This window comes from Pavona decussata, unplaced genomic scaffold (assembly GCF_977016875.1).
Source record: "Pavona decussata unplaced genomic scaffold, jaPavDecu1.1 SCAFFOLD_4, whole genome shotgun sequence".
Lineage (NCBI taxonomy): Eukaryota > Metazoa > Cnidaria > Anthozoa > Scleractinia > Agariciidae > Pavona > Pavona decussata.
In genome coordinates, this window is record NW_028145428.1 from 873,906 (window position 1) to 881,914 (window position 8,009).

The 8,009-nt window shown below is 37.1% G+C and overlaps 2 pseudogenes; both read right to left on the reverse strand.

The window, feature by feature from the left end:
* Positions 1-322: 322 nt before the first annotated feature.
* On the reverse strand, positions 323-5,823 carry LOC146489651 (uncharacterized; annotated as a pseudogene).
* On the reverse strand, positions 4,250-7,468 carry LOC146489652 (uncharacterized; annotated as a pseudogene).
* Between the last annotated feature and the right edge of the window lie 541 nt (positions 7,469-8,009).

Genomic DNA, 8,009 nt, shown 5'->3' on the forward strand with positions numbered 1-8,009 from the left:
GAAACGAAAAAAAAGAAAAACGGGTCTTGCTTGTGAATATGTCCACAAATACTGTTATACTTTCAAACCCAAAATCGTTGTTAAATATATTCTACTCAATACGATTTTTTTAAGTTTGCAAAGAGCGCCTGGATTATTTCAGTTTGGTTAATAGTCACTGGAAAAGAAAGACTGTTCAGAACATTTTTTTAAGATTTTGCAAAGCCTATGCAACTTTGTAGATATCAATCAAGGGCACGGCACGCAACTAAGGTGTGTTTTTTTTCTCATGAATAGAATATGTCAAATACTAAAGGTCCTGCTCGTGAGTAAATCGGTCTGCAATGATTTTCAAACTTTTAAACTGAATTCTTACAGTCATTGGAAAAGAAATACTGTTCAGAACATTATTTTTAGTTTTGGTAGAGCAACTTTGTAGAAATCAATCAAGCGCGCAGCACTCAACAAAGGTGTGACTTTTTTCCCCATAAATAGAATAATAGGTCTTCCGAGTAAACAATTCTCTTTCCAAAATTTTCCATAGTTTTATTGTTCAAAATTTTACTCTGGTTTTCGCAGAACATGCGCAACGGTTGAGTAAAACTAAAATCTCTTGAGGATCATTGAGCAAATGATTTCACAATTGGATTTATCAGTACCAATTACAAAGTCACTAATATGATTTTTTCGGCACACTAGATTCAGTGCCTAAAGGAAAGATTGTCATGACTGTCAAGGGGTTTAATATAACTGATTCCTGTCATCAGAAGGGTCTCTTTCACAACAGGCCCCATGAAATTCAAGTCACAGTTTGAATTTTGATATAATTTGCGACTCTTCGAGTTTACATTGAAAATTACATTGGTAGGATTAGAGACTGGCAAATACTGAACAGGTGCTGGCCAAGTGCCAGAATTGATTTATTGGGTTGCTGTTTCCACATATTTGCACACAGTGTGAGCATGTTAAAAACACCAAGTAGTATAATAACAGCTGTGTGTAGGTCTACATAAAATAATGTTTACATCAAGGAAATCTTAACAATAGCCAATATTTGCTTTATCACACCTGAGCTACACTTATGGTACCTTGCCATTACATTTAGGCTGAGATAAATGCAAGAGTCTCAATTTCAAGCTACAATAGCTCTAGCTCAACTGTAAATATATGAATATTGCTATTTCAATGTGATAATTCCTTAACAGGCTAACGGTGTTCATGATACAGCAGTTACGTCTATATTCACTGATTACATATCAAATTCATTTTTTTAGTTAATATGAAACACTACTTTACATTTTTTGCCATTTGGTTAACCCACATCCTAAATAGCCGCAAAGTTTCAAAGCTAGGAATGTTTCCCAGTAACTGCTTTCCCAGCTTAGAGAGGTAGCTCTCTTCATCATAATGCCATTCACTAACAACCTCCTGCTTTGAAATCAGTAATTTCTTTCATGACATCAATCAACAGATCATTCCTTTGTAGGAAGAAAAAATTAGAGCTATTATTTTCAGGGAGATAAGATTGTAAAAACAATATCTGGGTCCCTGTGCAACACATTTGAAAATTTGCTTGAATGAGATGTGACCCTGTGGCTTTCCCTAAAGGGGCTTCAGAATTTTTTGCCCTGGTTTTCACTTAAACTAGAAATGCTTCTGCAATGCCATCAAGACTAGCTCCATAGTTTGGATTTGTCAGATGCCTGAAAAAGCCACAGCTTGATACTGGAGCACCTGTAAGGATGTCATATAAGCACTATCAAGATCACTGGTAACACATAAGTTTAAGGATTGTTGCTTAGCGTATCAGATGTATTCAAGGAGCTGGTACTGTTCCTGTTCTACATGTATATGTATTATAAATTTTTTTTCATCATATAGTGTAAGTTCTGATTGGTTTTTATATCAGCCAATGTAAACATGGGTAGCATCATAGCATCATGTAACATTAATTTTGTAGGCTGTAATTTATAAAAGGAATAGAAAAGGTCTATCTCTGTTGAGTCAACATGATTATTAGCTCGCGCCTGCAGCTCAGATTCACAAAAATGCCTGTTTGAGTCATGTTATGTAAGCTTGCACGCCATTTTCTATTTCTTAAAGCAATTCTTTGGTCCCATTGTTGAATAATTTTCTGTAGGAAACTGTAGTTTGCAATTTTGTAAATTGTAATGCTACACTCACCAGAAAGTTTGGAGAAACTCTGTAAAGCTTCTTTCTCATAATAGTTTCCTCTTTGAAAATTCTTGAATCTTTTTGGTCTGTAGGTGCTCTTGTCTGCTAGTTAGTTATTTTCTTTTTGAATAATGCTACTTAAATAGGCACTTCGGTTGGAGAGGTGGAAATACAATGCGGATTGTTTGATTTCATATTTGTTGAATGTCTGAAGATGATTTGATACATCCACGTTGTATTTTGACACATTACTCAACAGCTGAGTGGTCATTTCAGAAATGTCTCGTTTTAACCGACCACTTTTTTCCTTGCTTACTGATGCAGCGGCAACTTTTTTGCTCTTCCGTTTTTGTTGCACAGATCTTGCAGACCGGGAGTTTCTAAAGTACTTCAGGCACATGTGAGATGCAGCCTTTGCTTTTGCTTCATTTTTCTTTGCAAATGGCCAGTGCTATTTCTGAAGTTTCTCTGCGCATGATAAACACAAAAGAAGCCCCTTGCCGATTGATAAATTTTCCAACTGCAGAAGTATAACTATCACATGGCAACAAAGACCACACTTCCCCACTGGACACTCACAAAAACCCTTTTGTGGAATGTTGTCAACAAACATAATAGTAGCTGTTCGGTTTACCTCTGAAGAAAAGCTTTTTAAAATGCTGGATTTGATGTATACTTTGTTGCCATCTTGCATGGCCTTCATGGTTTTCATTTCCTCAAAGAGAACAACGCTGTGCTTTGCGAAACTGCCCAACCATTCCCTGCCGTTTGCTTGATTGATACTTTTTAATCATCTCCTTTTGGAGTTTTGGAAAGAGCAAAGTATCACATCTCCATCGTGCTGTAGGTGGTCGAATTTCCTCCTTTTCAAGAGATGTTGAAAACTGGTACTTGATGGAGATGTTCTTCACTCTTTATCTCCAGTTAATCTTCGTCTTTGAATGGAAGCAATCGCTGGATCGTCATTTTTTGTTCCCGATGATTTAAGTTGGAGCTCATGGCAAAATCTTTCTAACTGTTTAATTTCCAGAGATTCGAGAGAACCCTTTGACAGCTCTTTTGTTATTGTTCTGGAAATCGTTATTTTCGCCGCCATTCTGTTTTGGCCACTTCCGTCCAGCAAACAGCCTAACTAGTTCCAGACCCCCACAGCATGAAATCAGGCAATTATATCACTTTAGCAGTTTCTACTTGTATTATAGTAATAAACATTTCAGCTTCACAGATTACTTAAACTGTACATCTAATTATGGAAGAAAAATTACCTGATTAAATAGTGCTTGCACTATGAATTTTACATCGTCTTTGCATGTGGGATCACCCCAAGCAAATGGGATGTCACAAATTTTGGATCTCTCCAATGCCTTCTTTCAAGTATAGTGTACAAAATAAGGAATTGAATATCATTCTCAATTAGTAAATTAATGCAAGTACACCAAATACTTATGCTATTTGTGTCAAAAGCACATTACTATGTTACCAAAAAAATAGGTATATAGTGGAAGCTCTCTAAGTGGACACCCTCGGGACACAAGAAAGGTGTCCGTAAGTGAGGCTGCCCAGTTAAGAGAATGGTTCTCATAAGCAGCCACTGGGGTTGTAAGGGATAGATGGTTGCTTACGAAAGCTTGCCCAGCTAACAATAAACATCGAGGTGCGAAACAAATACCACCTTATGAAATGTTCTTTTGTTTTGTTTTATGCAATGCCACAATAGTGTGATATAAATGCACTGTAAAATCATTGTGACAAACAGAGATGTGCGGTTGATTGATTGAAATAAGATTCAGTCTAATGGGATTTCCTTTTGGGTTTCCGCTAACAGGAGCTAAGAAACAAAGGAAAAATCTGAATCACAACCCCTGAATGTGTTCGTGGCCGCTTATGGTAATGTCCACTTACGGGAATGTGTAACTACAAAGTTTGCATGGGAGTTCAAATGGGGTTTTGTGAAGGCGGTTGTAAGTAGAGCTGTCAGCTTACAAGATTGCCCATTATTAGAGAGCTTCCACTGTATTGCAATCTTGAAATTTACTATCCAATCAGTGAATAAAACAAATCCAGCAGTCAATAATCCAAGCAAACAATCCATCAATCATTTGGGACAAACTGCAGTAAGCTGAAAACAAAAACGAAAAAGTTAACAAAAATATACAAACTGGTGAGCATTTGTTTGCTTGAATATAAGGGGTTTTGTGCATGATTCAAGGATAGTTGATCAGGTCATGTCCCTGATAGTAAATCTGTCACTCACAGCAGAAAGAACATATATCAGAGTTCAAATAAGTCATACTTGATCATTGAGTGTACATTTTGATGAAAAATACCAAATAGCTAACTTAGTGCTTCTGAGTTTCCTGTAATGGAAACGCATGCTTTGAGAACTGTTGTTTTTGAGGTCTCTGTATGTCCAGTTAGAAGAACAACAGGGCATGACCCCCCGACCTGAATGATTCTTTGGTAGCCCAAAGACATGACAGTGGCCCTGAGTAGTGGACATGCTGCCGGTTAGTTGCTTGTCAGCAGCCCTTTAAAAGCCACTAGCAAGTTGCGCAAGCCATCTTTAGAAAATGGTTGTTTTACTCTGATTTTCCATCCTTCCTCAGATGCTTCGAGAGTGAAAAAAGGAAACAATAAAGAATCCTGTCGTGCAATTGATTAGGTCATTTTGGTGTCCTGGATAAGACATTAGAATTTTTATATTAGTCTATAGCTATTTGGTCTGGTAATCCTTAAAATGGTCTACAATGGACTTCTGGGGGATAGGCGGGGATGCAAAAAACTATCGCCCTATCACTTCCCTTAAAGCAGTTTACAAGATATTTGAGCAGTGATTTAGTCACCAGCTGATTTGCCACTATGACAAAACTCTGTACTCCAAAATGAGAGTGTACCGGAAGAAAATTGCGTGGACTGACTGTAATAATAATGATAACGTTCATCCTTCGCCGGCAAAGATGACCAAGACTTCGTATCACAGGGGTATGGGGTGGGTGCGGAGATGGCTGATCAGGCCGATCTTCGCCTGAAAAAGTAGACAGACTGATCGTAGACGATCAGAAACTGGCCGTCAGTACAAAACAACTTGTGTATGTTTTATCTAATGATCTAATGATATGAGTAAGGCCTTCAACTGCTTGATTCACTCTGACTGTAAATATTAGTTGTAGGCTTATATTTATTTCCTTAGAAGTGGATCTCTTGACTTGATTTGATGGTTAAGGAGCCCGGAAAAGTTTTTTGTTGTGTTTTTGTCCACTTTATGGGGAATGGACACTGCGGCACAGATACAAAAGGTGATTATTTATGTGTTAAGTTGCGTTCAGGTTAACAATACTAGGCTTTTTATACAAATAAGTAACAACGTTTCTCCCTTCTTTTTCGAAGTTACTTTAATGAAAAATATACATATATGTAAGCATAAAATATGTTTAATATATATTCAATATATATTGAATATATATTTATTTATTAGCGAATCCTTTTTGCGTCACTTGTTTGTTTACTACTTATTTAACTTTTATTTTAGTCAATTTAGTTGTAAACACCAAATTTATTTGTATTTAGTTTAATATAGACATACCTACCCGCCTCGACTAGCTTCAGCTATTTGCGGGTAGGTATATAACCAGCTTGTAACTGTCTGTTTTTAATAAAGTTGTTGTTGTTGTTGTGTGTGACTGATCATTATTATTATTTATCACTCCATTTTTACAGCCCTAAGTGCTTCAAAATGAACTATCTTATACAAGGATATCTTTACCAAAATCTAAATTTAAACATTTATTTGTATTAACACAAATAATTGATCAAAAGTGCCAATAAATAACTGAACTGCTGATTAAACTTCTCACTGTTTTGTGGACATTCCACAAGCAATAATATTACTTTTATACATATATTATTGTTATATACCTTGACTTTCGCTCAACAAAACAAGCACTGTGATTGGTTGATTGTTGGTCACGTGTCCAATACATTAAGTGTATATTATTGTCAGTACAAGTAATCCGTTGTCTACAGGGAATATATGCAAAGAATATATACTAACCTGAAGAAGATCAAAGTGTACAATTTTCATGAGGACATTGTGTAAGTCCCATATTTGGGACTGTGGCCCATAGAGTCGAATCTCCCATCACCACTCCATACAGCGCTCTGGATAGATTTCAACTAGTTCAACAGTTTTGACCTGTAGTCCTCCCAATAATGAAGAACCACAGGAAACAGGAACTTTCATTGATGTAAAAAGTATGTTCTTGGGGAGGACACTGCCAAGCCCATATGCTTTAAAACCAGCAACACAAGACTTATTGAAGCTCCTGCCATTAGCACACCAAAACTCAGTAATATGTTTCCAGCAGGGTATTTGCCCAGCACTACTGGCTGACTTCTCCACTGGAAGCACCTCCCACACACTTTACAGTTTTGTGTGAACACAGCCATAGTGCCACTTTTTGTCACGGTGATATGTGGCTTCCCCCTCCGACAAAGGAAACAAAACATAGAAAAGAGACTTAACAGCATGGAGTAAAAGGCTATGAACTTTGGCTCATCCTCAACTTTGGTATCCGGCTCAACCCTGTGTGATTCAAAAAGAAAAAAAAACCAAAATAATAAAAATAGTAATGTAGCCACATCATCTGGAGAAAGAGCATTGCAAAAGATGTCTATATTTGATCAGCACTTGCAGCACAATCCAAATTTCAAATAAGCAAGAAACCCTTGCCTAAATTGCTCTCTATGCAGCTATATATGTAAACAAGTTAAAATTATTACATTTATAGACCATACAGCTCTAGCAGAGAAAACGTTGGAAGATTGAAAGAAAGCATGAAAAACTTAGTATATTACCAGATGGCAACTTAATGTATTGGTTTCTTATGGCCAAGGGACTTTTAGTAACCCAATGCATTACTCTTGTGACACTGCGTAATGCAACATTAAATCTATCAGCAACAAGTCGTACACTCTCCTGGTTCGCCATGTACCAAAGGTAAATTAAAATTTGCTTCCTTGGGTCGATAGCATGTCTTCCGAATGGGTTTCCAGCCGGTATGTTTCCCGTAGCCGTGACCTCGTTCACCACAATTTCACATGTTGCCCTTTGCATACGAAAATGAGCTTTAAATTCATCCAGAGAATACGTTGGTATCGTTTGCTCAAAATATCCAAGGATTCGATTTAACTTTCTCCTTGCAAATATGGATGCTGCAGCAGCCAAAACAATGGAATCATCGTCGTCTTCTCCAAAAAAATCATTTTCCAAGTCGTCCGCTAAAACATCTAACAGTACAGGAAGTTCAGCGGCCATGTTTCTTGTTGATACGAACCCAGACCCCGGCCGACTGGCATCCGAAACTTCCCATCAAATGATACAGTTCAATCCGTTCTATTTCCTAAGTGCAAAAAAAGAGGAGTTCCATTTCCCCAGAAAAAAACACTGAAAATTCCATTCAAATGGTAAGCATTCCAGGTTTTTGTTTTTTCCTCAGGTCGTTCCCCTTTTGATTAACTGGACGTCTAATTTCTGTCCAATATTTTTGGGAAACTCTGTCTCTGTATTTCTTTCTGAAATAAATAAAGAATGGATAAGTGATTTAATTCATACACTTTAAGGCAACGTTTTCCTTTCATTGTGGGCTTAGGAAGATAACAAAATAATGATACACAATGCAGGTTAGCATGTGTGCCCCACAACACTGGCCTTTGTTACATGCAATATAATTCCATAGCATTCCTTTAACTATGTGAAAGTAATTTGCACATGCATTTATCACCCAAATTTTACAACATACATGGGACAAGCCTTATGGGTGGAGAAGTGATCAGGATAAAACCTTAATGCTGAGATC